The sequence below is a fragment of the Scyliorhinus torazame genome, chromosome 6 (assembly GCF_047496885.1).
Source record: "Scyliorhinus torazame isolate Kashiwa2021f chromosome 6, sScyTor2.1, whole genome shotgun sequence".
In the NCBI taxonomy this organism is placed as follows: Eukaryota; Metazoa; Chordata; class Chondrichthyes; order Carcharhiniformes; family Scyliorhinidae; genus Scyliorhinus; species Scyliorhinus torazame.
The window spans coordinates 22,989,896-23,005,966 of NC_092712.1; the positions used below are offsets into that span (position 1 = coordinate 22,989,896).

Here is a 16,071-nt window from a genome sequence, read left to right on the forward strand (position 1 = left end):
GGAAGGTCATGTCTTACAAACCTAATAGAATTCTTTGAGGAAGTGACAAAGTTAATTGATGAGGGGAGTGCTGTAGATGTCATATACATGGACTTCAGTAAGGCGTTTGATAAACTTTCCCATGGCAGGTTGATGGAAAAAGTAGTCATATGGGGTTCAGGCAGCACGGTAGCATTGTGGATAGCACAATTGCTTAACAGCTCCAGGTCCCAAGTTCGATTCCGGCTTGGGTCATTGTCTGTGCGGAGTCTGCACATCCTCCCCGTGTGTGCATGGATTTCCTCCGGGTGCTCCGGTTTCCTCCCACAGTCCAAAGATGTGCAGGTTAGGTGAATTGGCCATGATAAATTGCCCTTAGTGTCCAAAATTGCCCTTAGTGTTGGGTGGGGTTACTGGGTTATGGGGATAGGGTGGAGGTGTTGACCTTGGGTAGGGTGCTCTTTCCAAGAGCCGGTGCAGACTCGATGGGCCGAATGGCCTCCTTCTGCACTGTAAATTCTATGATAATCTACTAGCTAGATGCATAAAGAACTGGCTGGGCAACAGGAGACAGAGAGTAGTGGTGGAAGGAAGTGTCTCAAAATGGAGAAAGGTGACTAGTGGTGTTCCACAGGGATCCGTGCTCGGACCACTGTTGTTTGTGATATACATAAATGATCTGGACGAAGGTATAGGTGGTCTGATTAGCAAGTTTCCAGATGATACTAAGATTAGTGGGGTTGCAGATAGCGAGGAGGACTGTCTAGAGAATACAGCAAAATATAGATAGATTGGAGAGTTGGGCAGAGAAATGGCAGATGGAGTTCAATCCAGGCAAATGAGAGGTGATGCATTTTGGAAGATCTAATTCAAGACCGGGCTATACGGTCAATGGAAGAGTCTTGGGGAAAATTGATGTACAGAGAGATCTGGGAGTTCAGGTCCATTGTACCCTGAAGGTGGCAACGCAGGTCGATAGAGTGGTCAAGAAGGCATACAGCATGCTTGCCTTCAACGGACGGGGTATTGAGTACAAGAGTCAGCAGGTCATGTTACAGTTGTGTAGGACTTTGGTTAGGCCACATTTGGAATACTGTGTGCAGTTCTGGTCGCCACATTACCAGAAGGATGTGGATGCTTTAGAGAGGGTGCAGGGGAGGTTCACCAGGATGTTGCCTGGTATGGAGGGTGCTAGCTATGAAGAAAGGTTGAGTAGAATAGGATTGTTTTCGTTGGAAAGACGGAGGTTGAGGGGGGACCTGATTGTGGTCGACAAAATTATGAGAGATATGGACAGGCTGGATAGCAACAAGCTTTTTCCAAGAGTGGGGGTGTCAATTACAAGGGGTCATGAAATCAAGGTGAGAGGGGGAAAGTTTAAGGGAGATAGAACATAGAACATTACAGGCCCTTCGGCCCTCGATGTTGCGCCAACCTGTGAAACCACTCTAAAGCCCATCTACACTATTCCCTTATCGTCCATATGTCTATCCAATGACCATTTGAATGCCCTTAGTGTTGCCGAGTTCACTACTGTTGCAGGCAGGGCATTCCACGCCTTTACTACTCTCTGAGTAATAACCTACCTCTGACATCTGTCTTGTATCTATCTCCCCTCAATTTAAACCTATGTTCCCTCGTGCTAGACATCACCATCCAAGGAACAAGGCTCTCACTGTCCACCCTATCAAATCCTCTGATCATCTTGTATGCCTCAATTAAGTCACCTCTTAACCTTCTTCTCTCTAATGAAAATAGCCTCAAGTCCCTCAGTCTTTCCTCATAAGATCTTCCCTCCATACCAGGCAACATTCTGGTAAATCTCCTCTGCACCCTTTCCAATGCTTCCACATCCTTCCTATAATGCGGCGACCAGAATTGGACGCAATACTCCAAATGCGGCCGCACCAGAGTTTTGTACAGCTGCAACATGACCTCATGGCTCCGAAACTCAATCCCTCTACCAATTAAAGCTAACACACTGTACGCCTTCTTAACAACCCTCTCAACCTGGGTGGCAACTTTCAGGTATCTATGTACATGGACACCGAGATCTATCTGCTCATCCACACTGCCAAGAATCTTACCATTAGCCCAGTACTCTGTCTTCGTGTTAGTCCTTCCAAAATGAATCACCTCACACTTTTCTGCATTAAACTCCATTTGCCACCTCTCAGCCCAGCGCTGCAGCTTATCTATGTCCCTCTGTAACTTGTACATCCTTCTGCACTGTCCACAACTCCACCGACTTTAGTGTCATCTGTAAATTTACTCACCCATCCTTCTACGCCCTCCTTCAGGTCATTTATAAAAGTGACAAACAGCAGTGGCCCCAAAACAGATCCTTGTGGTACACCACTAGTAACTGGACTCCAGTCTGAACATTTCCCATCACCCTCCACCCTTTGTCTTCTTCCAGCTGGCCAATTTCTGATCCAAACTGCTAAATCACCCTGAATCCCATGCCTCCGTATTTTCTGCAGTAGCCTACCGTGGGGAACCTTATCAAACGCTTTACTGAAATCCATATGCACCACATCAACTGCTTTACCCTCATCCACCTGTTTGATCACCTTCTCAAAGAACTCTAAAAGGACGCGCGACAACGCAGAATCGCCGAGCAGAAACTTATAGCCAAGTTCCGCACACATGAGTGCGGCCTCAACCGGGACCTGGGATTCATGTCGCATTACATTCATCCCCCACCATCTGGCCTGCGAAATCCTACCAACTGTCCTGGCTTGATGCAATTCACACCTCTTTAACCTGGGGTCACCCCATCTCTGGATCTGTAAAGATTTAATCACCTGCTAATGGTCGCATTCCAAGCATTGTTTGGCATCTTTGAATTTGTCTATATATGTGTTTCTGGAACATACCTCTTCATTCACCTGAGGTAGGAGCAGCGCTCCGAAAGCTAGTGACATCGAAACAAACCTGTTGGACTTTAACCTGGTGTTGTAAGACTTCTTACTGTGCTCAAAGAACTCAATAAGGTTTGTGAGGCACGACCTACCCTTCACAAAACCGTGTTGACTATCTCTAATCAAAGTATTCCTTTCCAGATGATTCTACATCCTATCTAGATGGGCGTGGAAAGTTTTTTACGCAAAGGGTGATGGGTGCCTGGAATGCTTTGCCAGCAGAGGTGGTAGAGGCGGGCACGATAGCATCATTTAAGATGCATCTAGACAGATATATGAACGGGCGGGGAACAGAGGGAAGTTAGTCCTTGGAAAATAGAAGACAGCTTTAGATAAAGGGATTCGGGGATATAGTGTACGGGCCGGAAAGTGGAGCTGAGTCCACAAAGATCAGCCATGATCTCATTAAATGGCGGAGCAGGCTCGAGGGGCCAGATGGCCTACTCCTGTTCCTAGTTCTTATGTTCTTATGTTATGTAAAGGATCTGGATCGGCGCAGGCTGGGAGGGCCGAAGGGCCTGTTCCTGTGCTGTAATTTTCTTTGTTCTAAATACATACAAACCTATGTACAGACGTACATGCAAACATGTGTACACAGCTATAAATACATCCAAACATGTACATACAAACACACACACAAACACATACAAACATGCATGCATACAACATATGTTGGAGAATGAAAGGTTTAGTGAGAGGGAAGAACTGAGGGAGATCAATATTAGTAGAGAAATGGTGCTGGGAAAACTGATGGGATTGAAGGCGGATAAATCCCCAGGGAATGAGAATCTGCATCCCAGAGTGCTTAAGGAGGTGGCTCTGGAAATAGTGGATGCATTGGTGGTCATCTTCCGGGATTCTATAGACTCTGGAACTGTCCCTGCAGACTGGATGGTAGCTCACGTCACTCCGATATTCAAAAAGGGAGGTAGAGAGAAAGCAGGGAATTATAGACCAGTAAGCCTAACATCGGTAGTGGGGAAAATGCTTGAATCCATTACCAAGAACTTTATAGCGGATCATTTAGAAAGCAGTGGCAGGATCAGTCGGAGTCAGCATAGATTTATTACGGGAAAATCATGCTCGACAAACCTGTTGGAATTCTTTGAAGATGTAACCAGTACAGTCGACAAGGGGGAACCAGTCGATGTGGTACATTTGGACTTTCAGAAGGCGTTTGATAAAGTCCCGCATAAGAGATTATTGTGCAAAATTAAAGCGCATGGGATTGGGGGAAATGTATTGAGGTGGATAGAAAACTGGTTAGCGGAGAGGAAACAAAGACGAGGGATTAATTGGCAGGCGGTAACCAGTGGGGTACCACAGGGATCGGTGCTGGGACCCCTGCTGTTCACAATATATATTAATGATTTGGATGATGGAACAAAATGCAACATCTCAAAGTTTGCAGATGATACCAAGTTGGGTGGGAGGGTGAACTGTGATGAGGAAGCAGAGATCCTACAGCAAGATCTGGACAGGTTGGGCGAGTGGGCAAACCAATGGCAGATGCAGTATAATTTGGATATGTGTGAGGTTATTCACTTTGGAAGCAAAAACAGGAAGGCAGATTACTACCCGAATGGTTGTAGATTGGGAGAGGGGAGTGTGCAGCGGGACCTGGGTGTCCTTGTGCACCATTCGCTGAAGGTAAGCATGCAGGTGCAGCAGGCGGTAAAGAAGGCTAATGGTATGTTGGCCTTCATTGCGAGAGGTTTCGAGTACAGGAGCAGGGTATGTTGCTGCAATTACACAGGGCCTTGGTGAGGTCATACCAAGAATATTGTGTGCAGTTTTGGTCTCCTTCTCTGAGGAAGGATGTTCTTGCTATAGAGGGAGTGCAGCGAAGGTTTACCAGACTGATTCCAGGGACGGCGGGACTGTCATATGAGGAGAGATTGACTAGGTTAGGATTGTTCTCGCTGGAGTTAGGACGAATGAGGGGGGATCTCATAGAGACTTATAAAATTCTAACAGACTGGACAGGGGAGATGCAGGAAGGATGTTACCAATGATGGGTGTGTCCAGAACCAGGGGTCACAGTCTGAGGATTCAGGGTAAACCATTTCGGACAGAGATAATCAGAGATTATCATAGAATTTACAGTGCAGAAGGAGGCCATTCAGCCCATCGAGTCTGCACCGGCTCTTGGAAAGAGCACCCTACCCAAGGACAACACCTCCATCCTATCCCCATAACCCGGTAACCCCACCCAACACTATGGGCAATTTTGGACACTAAGGGCAATTTATTATGGCCAATCCACCTAACCTGCACATCTTTGGACTGTGGGAGGAAACTGGAGCACCCGGAGGAAACCCACGCACACACGGGGAGGATGTGCAGACTCCGCACAGACCCAAGCCGGAATCGAACCTGGGACCCTGGAGCTGTGAAGCAATTGTGCTATTCACAATGCTACCGTGCTGCCCTTCACCCAAAGACCATAAGATCATAAGACATAGGAGCGGAAGTAAGGCCATTCGGCCCATCGAGTCCACTCCACATTTAATCATGGCTGACTTCAACTCCATTTACCCGCTCTCTCTCCATAGCCCTTAATTCCTCGAGAAATCAAGAATTTATCAACTTCTGTCTTAAAGACACTCAACGTCCTGGCCTCCACCGCCCTCTGTGGCAATGAATTCCACAGACCCACCACTCTCTGGCTGAAGAAATTTCTCCTCATCTCTGTTCCAAAGTGACTCCCTTTTATTCTAAGGCTGTGCCCCCGGGTCCTAGTCTCCCCTGCTAATGAAAACAACTTCCCTACGTCCACCCTATCTAAGCCATTCATTATCTTGTAAGTTTCTATTAGATCTCCCCTCAACCTCCTAAACTCCAATGAATATAATCCCAGGATCCTCAGACGTTCATCGTATGTTAGGCCTACCATTCCTGGGATCATCTGTGTGAATCTCCGCTGGACCCGCTCCAGTGCCAGTATGTCCTTCCTGAGGTGTAGGGCCCAAAATTGCTCACAGTATTCTAAATGGGACCTAACTAGTGCTTTATAAAGCTTCAGAAGTGCATCCCTGCTTTTATATTCCAAGCCTCTTGAGATAAATGACAACATTGCATTTGCTTTCTTAATTACGGACTCAACCTGCAAGTTTCCCTTTAGAGAATCCTGGATTAGGACTCCCAAGTCCCTTTGCACTTCAGCATTATGAATTTTGTCACCATTTAGAAAATAGTCCATGCCTCTATTCTTTTTTCCAAAGTGCAAGACCTCGCACTTGCCCACGTTGAATTTCATCAGCCATTTCTTGGACCACTCTCCTAAACTGTCTAAATCTTTCTGCAGCCTCCCCACCTCCTCCATACTACCTGCCCCTCCACCTATCTTTGTATCATCGGCAAACTTAGCCAGAATGCCCCCAGTCCCGTCATCTAGATCGTTAATATATAAAGAGAACAGCTGTGGCCCCAACACAGCTGCGGGACACCACGTGTCACCGGTTGCCATTCCGAAAAAGAACCTTTTATCCCAACTCTCTGCCTTCTGCCTGATAGCCAATCGTCAATCCATGTTAGTACCTTGCCTCGAATAGCATGGGCCCTTATTTTACTCAGCAGTCTCCCGTGAGGAACCTTATCAAAGGCCTTTTGGAAGTCAAGATAGATAACATCCATTGGCTCTCCTTGGTCTAACCTATTTGTTATCGCTTCAAAGAACTCTAACAGGTTTGTCAGGCACGACCTCCCCTTACTAAATCCATACTGACTTGTCCTAATCCGACCCTGCACTTCCAAGAATTTAGAAATCTCATCCTTAATGATGGATTCTAGAATCTTGCCAACAACCGAGGTTAGGCTAATTGGCCTATAATTTTCCATCTTTTTTCTTGTTCCCTTCGTGAACAGGGGAGTTACAACAGCGATTTTCCAATCCTCTGGGACTTTCCCTGACTCCAGTGACTTTTGAAAGATCATAACTAACGCCTCCACTATTTCTTCAGCTATCTCCTTTATAACTCTAGGATGTAGCCCATCTGGGCCTGGAGATTTATCAATTTTTAGACCTCTTAGTTTCTCTAGCACTTTCTCCTTTGTGATGGCTACCATATTCAACTCTGCCCCCTGACTCTCCTGAATTGTTGGGATATTACTCATGTCTTCTACTGTGAAGACTGACACAAAAGTACTTATTTAGTTCCTCAGCTATTTCCTTGTCTCCCATCACTAGATTACCAGCGTCATTTTGGAGCGGCCCAATGTCTACTATTGCCTCCCGTTTGTTTTTAATGTATTTGAAGAAACTTTTACTATCATTCCTAATGTTACTGGCTAGCCTACCTTCATATTTGATCCTCTCCTTCCTTATTTCTATCTTTGTTATCCTCTGTTTGTTTTTGTAGCCTTCCCAATCTTCTGACTTCCCACTACTCTTTGCCACATTATAGGCTTTCTCTTTTGCTTTGATGCATTCCCTGACTTCCTTTGTCAGCCATGGCTGCCTAATCCCCCCTCTGATAACCTTTCTTTTCTTTGGGATGAACCTCTGTACTGTGTCCTCAATTACTCCCAAAAACTCCTGCCATTGCTGTTCTACTGTCTTTCCCACTAGGCTCTGCTAAGAGTCGATTTTCGTCAGTTCCTCCCTCATGCCCCTATAGTTACCTTTATTTAACTGTAACACCTTTACATCTGATTCTACCTTCTTTCTTTCAAATTGCAGACTGAATTCTACCATATTATGATCACTGCCTCCTAAGTGTTCCCTTACTTTAAGACCTTTTATCAAGTCTGGCTCATTACATAACACTAAGTCCAGAATGGCCTGTTCCCTCGTGGGCTCCATCACAAGCTGTTCTAAAAAGCCCTCCTGTAAACATTCAATGAATTCCCTTTCTTTGGGTCCACTGGCAACATTATTTACCCAGTCCACCTGCATATTGAAGTCCCCCATGATCTCTGTGACCTTGCCTTTCTGACATGCACTTTCTATTTTGTGGTGCATTTTGTGCCCCGGTCCTGACCACTGTTAGGAGGCCTGTACATAACTCCCATTATGATTTTTTTGCCTTTGTGGTTCCTCAACTCTACCCACACAGACTCCACATCATCTGACCCTATGTCGTTTAGTGCTATTGATTTAATTTCATTCCTAATTAACAAGGCAACCCCGCCCCCTCTGCCCACCTCTCTGTCTTTTCGATAGGTTGTGAATCCCTGGATATTTAAATGCCAGTCCTGAACCCCCTGCAACCATGTCTCTGTGATGCCTACCACATCATACCTGCCAGTCACAATCTGGGCCACAAGCTCATCTACCTTGTTCCGTACACTGCGCGCATTTAAATATAGCACCTTTAATTCTCTATTGACCGTCCCTTTTTGTTTTCTTAGTGTGGTGGACCTTGGTTTACTGAGCCTTTCCATACACTGTGTCATATTTTGTGACATGGGGACTATCGTAACCTCTCCTGAGTTCTGTCTTTTCGTGCTTTTTTGTATTCCTAAGCAGCTACGCGTCCCACTGATTACTTCACCTCTTGGTTCCCTGACTTTCCCTTCCCCCCCCAATCTCTAGTTTAAAGTCCTATTGACCACCCTATTTGTCAATACCACTCTTTCAGCCACGTGTTAACTTCCCTTATTCTTGCCTCCCTATGCCAATTTGCACGTGGCTCGGGCAGTAATCCGGAGATTATGACCCTTGAGGACCTGGGGCTAAATTCTCCGACCCCCCGCCGGGTCGGAGAATCGCCGGGGGCTGGCGTGAATCCCGCCCCCGCCGGTTGCCGAATTCTCCACCACCGGATATTCGGCGTGGGCGGGAATCGCGCCGCGCCGGTTGGCGGGCCCCCCCCCCCCCCCGCGCGATTCTCCGGCCCGGATGGGCCGACGTCCCGCCGCTAAAATGCCTGTCCTGCCAGCGTAAATTAAACCACCTACCTTACTGGCGGGACAAGGCGGCGCGGGCGTGCTCCGGTGTCCTGGGGGGGGCGCGGGGCGATCTGGCCCCGGGGGGTGCCCCCACGGTGGCCTGGCCCGCGATCGGGGCCCACCGATCCGCGGGCGGGCCTGTGCCGTGGGGGCACTCTTTCCCTTCCGCCTTCGCCACGGTCTCCACCATGGCGGAGGCAGAAGAGACTCCCTCCACTGCGCATGCGTGGGAAGCTGTCAGCGCCGCTGACGCTTCCGCGCATGCGCCGCCCGGAGATGTCATTTCCGCGCCAGCTGGCGGGGCAACAAAGGCCTTTTCCGCCAGCTGGCGGGGCGGAAATTCGTCCGGCGCCGACCTCGCCCCTCAAGGTTGGGGCTCGGCCCCCAAAGATGCGGAGCATTCCGCACCTTTGGGGCGGCGCGATGCCCGTCTGATTTGCGCCGTTTTGGGCGCCAGTCGGCGGACATCGCGCCGTTTCCGGAGAATTTCGCCGCTGTTTTTTAATTTGACTCCTAGCTCTTTATAATTTCTAAACAGGTCCTCTTTCCTAGACTTGCCTATGTTGTTGGTACCGACATGGACCACAACAACTGGATCCTCCCCCTCCCTCTCCAGTATCCTTTCAAGCCGGTCAGAGATGTCCCGCACCCTAGCACTGGGCAGGCAACATACCATGCGGGACTCTTTATCCTGCTCACAAAGGATACTATCTATCCCCCTGATAATAGAATCCCCTGCAACTACAACTTGCCTATTTACTCCCTCCCCTTGAATGGCCTGCTGAACCATGGTGCCTTGGTCAGCTGACTCATCCTTCCTGCAGCCCTGTTCGCCATCCACACAGGGAGCAAGTGCCTCGTACCTGTTGGACAGGGTCAAGGGCTGAGGCTCCTGAGTTCCTGACTGCTGGTTCCCTTTACCTGCCTGACTTGCGGTCACACCCTGCTGTCCCTGGCCACTGGCAGGATTTAAACTACTTACTCTGACAGGTGTGACTGCCTCCTGAAACACAGTGTCCAGGTAAGTCTCCCCCTCCCGGATGTGCCTCAGTGTTTGAAGGTCAGACTCCAGCTCAACTCTGAGCCGGAGCTCTTCGAGCAGCCAACACAAAGAGTGGTGAGCCTGTGGAATTCATTACCACAGGAAGTAGTTGATGCTAAAACATTGAATATATTCAAGAGGCGGCTGGATATAGCACTTGGGGAGAATGGGATCAAAGGCTATGGGGAGAAAGCAGGATTGGGCTATTGAGTTGGATGATCAGCCATGATCGTGATGAATGGTGGAGCAGGCTCGAAGGGCCAAAAGACCTCCTCCTATCTTCTATGTATCTGTGTCCAAACACATCAATATACAAACATGTGTTTATGCAAACAGGCATACATGGAAACAACATACATGCATACAGCATGAATACACACTAAAATGCATACACTCAAGCATGTGTACATACAAATATGTGCACATATGTACAGAAATCATACAATCATACACACATCATACATAAACACATGTACATATAAACATACATACAAATCTATGAATTAGGAGCAGGAGAAAGCCATTGAGCCCCTTCAGCCTGCTCTGCCTTTCAATAACATCATGGTTAATCTGATTGTGGCCTCGACTTTCCTATCCACCTCCTCGGACCTTTGACTCCCTTGTTGTATCTAATTCAGCCTTAAAAATATTCAAGGGCCCGGCCTCCACTTCTCTCTGGGGAGGAGAATTCTACAGACTAACAACTAGCAGAAAAATCTCCTCCTCCCCATCTTAAATGGGAGACCCCCCCTCTCCCCACCCCCACCCTTAACTCAGCATCCATATTGTCGAGACCTCTCGGGATCTTAGATGATTCAACACGATCACCTCTCATTCTTCCCAACTCCAGTGAACACAGGACCAACCTGTGCAACCTTTCCCCATAAGACTTCAATTCAGGAATGGGTCAAGTGAACCTTCTCGGAACTGTTTCCAATTTGTTATGGGCCAGGGTTTAGAGAACCCCAAAGTGTATCATGGAGTTCACCTGACCCACAACTTTTAATCGATTGTGGTATGGGGCACACGGCCCACTCTACAGGTGTGGTACAGCAGAAATGGAAAAGTATTTTTGAAAGCAAAACAATGTTTATTCTATGAACTCAAGTTAACCTTTTTAAAACATACAGTGAACATCTTAGCAACCATCAATTCAAATACAACCCCCAAAGAATACAAAGTAATCCTTAAGCTGTCGTTTTAACATCCATAAGACTTAAAAAATAACTTTTAACAGAAGCACATCAGGTTAAAGTCACTACTGAGAGCAGTTATTAATTTTAAATCAACAAAGGATCGATTTACAGTTTTTAGATTACAGAGAGAGTCTATCATAGAATTTACAGTGCAAAAGGAGGCCATTCGGCCCATTGAGTCTGCACCAGCTCTTGGAAAGAGAACCCTACCCAAGATCAACACCTCCACCCTATCCCCATAACCCAGTAACCCCACCCAACACTAAGGGCAATTTATCATGGCCAATCTACCTAACCTGCACATCTTTGGACTAATACCCCTTCTGACTGTGACTGCAGCTATCCAGCTCTGAAAACAAAACTAAAACACACCCTGCAGCAAACAGCCTAAAACGAAAGTAAAAAGCTGACAGACCGCCCAGCTCCACCCACACTCTGACATCACTGATAAACACCCATTTCTTAAAGGTACATTTCGTAAACACCCATTTCTTAAAGGTACTCTCACATGACACAATGCATTTAGATATTTTCTTAAATAAGGTGATCAAAACTGTACACGGTACTCCAAATGCGGTCTAACCAATGGCCCATACAACAGTAGCAAGACACCCCTACTTTTATATTCCACACCCCTTGCAATAAACACCAACACTTAATTTGCCTGCCTAATCTCATGCCGCATCCCCGAACAGGCGCTGGAATGTGGCGACTAGGGGCTTTTCACAGTAACTTCATTTGAAGCCTACTTGTGACAATAAGCGATTTTAATGTACACGATTCATGTACCAGGACACCCAGATTCCTCTCTACCTCAGAATTCTGCAATCTCTCGGTATTTAAATCATTTGCTGCTTTTCTATTCATCCTTGCCAAAGTGAACCCGTTCAGATTTCCCACATTAAACTTCATTATAGTGCCATGGAATCCTGACATCCACCTGAAAGGGCAAATGAGGTCTTGGTCTAATGTCTCATTCAGTAGGTGGCAATTTCGGTAGTGCAGCAAGCCCTCAGTACTGCACTGGGAGTGTTTGTCTGGATTATATGTTCAAATATCTGGAGTGGGCTTGAACCCTGTTATTCCAATGGCCCACAGCTGGACAACACAGCTTCAGCAGTCAGTCCTGCTAAGCAAGTGCAGACCAGGAGCGAACGCTGTCCATTTATCTCTGGGAACTGTCCCTTTCATGTTGTTTGTGTGCCCCTCCTCTCAGGAAGAAGCTGGCGGCCCAACTTCAAGAGGCAGAGGAGAAGGCGGAGGCAGTGAACAGCAAGTGCGCCTCAGTGGAGAAAGTGAAGAACCGGCTCCAGGCCGAGGTGCAGGACCTGAACACTGAAGTTGAGAGGTCACACGCTGCCTCGTTTATCCTCGAAAGGAAGCAGCAGAACTTCGACAAGATCCTAAACGAGTGGAGAGTAAAACTGGAGCAATCGCAGGAAGAGCTGGAAATGGCGCAAAGAGAGACGAGGGCGATAAGCACGCAGCTGCTGAAAATCCAAAACGCCTTTGACGAGTCAGTGGATTTGAACGAGGGACTGAAAAGGGAGAACAAACATCTACTGGGTAAGAGGCAGCCACACATCACTGACAGCGGAGCCAGAATGGCACCATGGCACAGTGGTTAGCACTTCTGCCTCAGTGTCAGGGACCCGGGTTCAATTCTAGCCTCGGGTCACTGCCTGTGCGGAGTCTGCACGTTCTCCCCGTGTGTGCGTGGGTTTCCTCCGGGTGCTCCGGTTTCCTCCCACAGTCCAAAGATGTGCAGGTTAGGTGGATTGGCCATGATAAATTGCCCCTTACTGTCCAGGGCCATGCATGGTGGGTTATGGGAATCGGGGGGAGTGGACCTACGTGTGGTGCTCTTCCAGCGAGTCGGTGCATACTGGATGGGCCGAATGGCCTCCATCTACACTGTAGGGATTTGATGAAAACAGGGGTATTGTCAAAAACCGCAGCTATCTGTAAAAGGAGACAGCAAGGATTGATCGTTGAATGAGGCCCTCCATCTGGCTAGGGAGGAACACGAGGAGATCATTCAGCTCCCTCCCCTCCCTCTCTAGTCCTTCCCGACATCAGGCCTGGGTGGCCCAGCTCCTATTCGAAGGCCATGCCCCCTAGCTCAGGATACTCTTCCTTTCTGAACAGATCACAGTTGTCTCTCGGTCTGTCCTTCAAGGAGAGGCGAGAATCTCCCGTCATGTTTGTTGTGATCTGGAAGGTGCTGGCTGCCTGAAGGTGGAGGCAGATTCAACAGGAAGTTTCAAAGAGAAATTGGATAAATACTTGAGGAGGAAACTTTTTTTTTCTCAATGATCTTTATTAGTGTCACAAGTCGGCTTACATTAACACTGCAATGAAGTTACTGTGAAAAGCCCCTGGTCGCCACACTCAGGCGCCTGTTTGGGTACACAGAGGGAGAATTCAGAATGTCCAATTCACCTAACAAGCACGTCTTTTGCAACTTGTGGGAGGAAACCGGATCACCCGGAGGAAACCCACGCAGACACGGGGAGGACGTGCAGACTCCGCACAGTGACCAAAGCGGTAATCAAACCTGGGACCCTGGAGCTGTGAAACAACAGTGTTACCCACTGTGAACAAAGAACAAAGAAATGTACAGCACAGGAACAGGCCCTCCAAGCCCGTGCCGACCATGCTGCCCATCTAAACTAAAATCTTCTACACTTCCTGGGTCCGTATCCCTCTATTCCCATCCTATTCATGTATTTGTCAAGATGCCTCTTAAATGTCACTATTGTCCCTGCTTCCACCACCTCCTCCAGTAGCGAGTTCCAGGCACCCACTACCCTCTGTGTAAAAAAACTTGCCTCATACATCTCCTCTAAACCTTGCCCCTCTCACCTTAAACCTATGCCCCCTAGTAATTGACCCCTCTACCCTGGGAAAAAGCCTCTGACTATCTACTCTGTCTATGCCCCTCATAATTTTGTAGACCTCTAACAGGTCGCCCCTCAACCTCCTTCGTTCCAGTGAGAACAAACCGAGTTTATTCAACCTCTCCTCATAGCTAATGCCCTCCATTCTAGGCAACATCCTGGTAAATCTCTTCTGCACCCTCTCTAAAGCCTCCACATCCTTCTTGTAGTGTGGCGACCAGAATTGAACACTATACTCCAAGTGTGGCCTAACTAAGATTCTATACAGCTGCAACATGACTTGCCAATTCTTATACTCAATGCCCCGGCCAATGAAGGCAAGCATGCCGTATGCCTTCTTGACTACCTTCTTGTGTTAAGAGCACAGTTGATGAGAAACGTTAGGGTAGTCCTAATCTTAGAAGGGAAACTTAAAACACCTGCTCTCAATTTTATCTTTGCAAGTTGGGATAATGGGAGGAATGATGTGAGCCCCAGGGAAGGAAGTCCCAGACAACTTTCTGATGATTTTAAACAAAATAGATGTTTATTAAACAATGAAACACACAAGAATGTCAAGTATAAATATGCCTAGCTAACTCAATGGCTGTACCTAGTATCCCTAAATCTGTACCTGTATCTGCCTAATTTCAGAGCTAATCCTCCCCAAAGAACATCCATTAGGGTTTTACAAACTATAGGCAAAATCCAGCAATAGTTACCACACCAGGCACTTGTATTTTTCTCAGCGTTGCTTCTGACGTAGGGCAGAACAACTGGTTATTCAAATGTCATTTCTACAGATGCCACTTGCTGGGATTTTATATACTATTTTCTCAAAATAGCTTACTTGCATAGGTTGAAATTGCTCCTGCTATACCGTGTCCCCTTTTGATCTTTCTTTATCTGGACTAACCTCCTCAAAAGTCACTCTTGATTACCTGCATTCCGTGAGTCCACGTTTTAGAACGTAATTGTATAGTTCAAACTTCATCTCCTCCTTTGAGCTTCTATCACCTTACTCAAAACCCCTTGACACTCTATTCTCCGTGTTACCTAACTTGCCTTCGGCCAACACCTGTTCACAGTGTTGCTAGGCTTATCAACATACCAAAAGCACTAGTTTCATAAACCTAGTCAAACTGCCTCTACCTCTACACAGTTTCCATTTATAAATAGTTTTAAAAAGAATACAACCAGCAGATCATATTCCCAATTAGAAGGGTGGCGTAGTGGTATTGTTGCTGGAATAGTAATCCAGGGAATCCTCTGGAGACCCACATTCAAATCCCACCACGGCAGATGCTGAGATATTTGGATTCAATAAAAATCTGGAATTAGAAGGCTAAAGATGACCATGAAACCATTGAACCACTGTCCTTTCGGGAAGGAAATCTGCCGTCCTTACCCGATCAGGTCTACACGTTTGGACTCCAAACCCTCAGCAAAGCAGTTCACTCTTAACTTTCCTCGGAAATGGCCGAGCAAACCACTGAGTTCAAGGGCAATTAGGGATGGGCAACGAATGCTGGCCCAGCGAGGCCCTCATCCCATCAACGGATTTTAAAAAAGATTTCCTTGATTTTTCATTTCACTGTGATTCCCTGACATTTTTTGCTGTAAAAACTGTGTGTTTGCTTATTCCGCCTTCTCTCTTTCAAAATAGAGGACATCGCTTCCCTAACAGACCAGCTGAACGAAGCCTCTCAAAATGGTCACGAGACAGACAAGGTTAAAAAACGACTTCAGGAGGAACTGACTCAGCTGGAGGCCACAACGGAAGACCTCCAGGTATTTTGTTTAATCATAATCTTTATTCGTGTTACAAGTAGGCTTACATTAACACTGCAATGAGGTTACTGTGAAAAGCCCCTGGTCGCCACATTCCGGCGCCTGTTTGGGTACACGGAGAATTCAGAATGCCCAATTCACCTAACAGCACGTCCTTTGGGATTTGTGGGAGGAAACCGGAACACCCGGAGGAAATCCACACAGACACGGGGAGAACGTGCAGACTCCGCAAAGACAGTGACTCAAACCGGGAATCAAAACCAGGGGCGGGATTCTCCCCTACCCGGGCCGCCCCAAAGGTGCGGATTTCTCTTTAGGGGCCAAGCCCTCACCTTTAGGGGCTTGGTCCGCGCCCCAACCACCGCAAC

At 47.3% G+C, this 16,071-nt stretch overlaps 1 pseudogene; it reads left to right on the plus strand.

Moving 5' to 3' along the window:
• LOC140425676 (myosin-13-like) overlaps positions 1–16,071 on the plus strand; it is a 249,275-nt pseudogene that overhangs the window by 186,191 nt on the left and 47,013 nt on the right.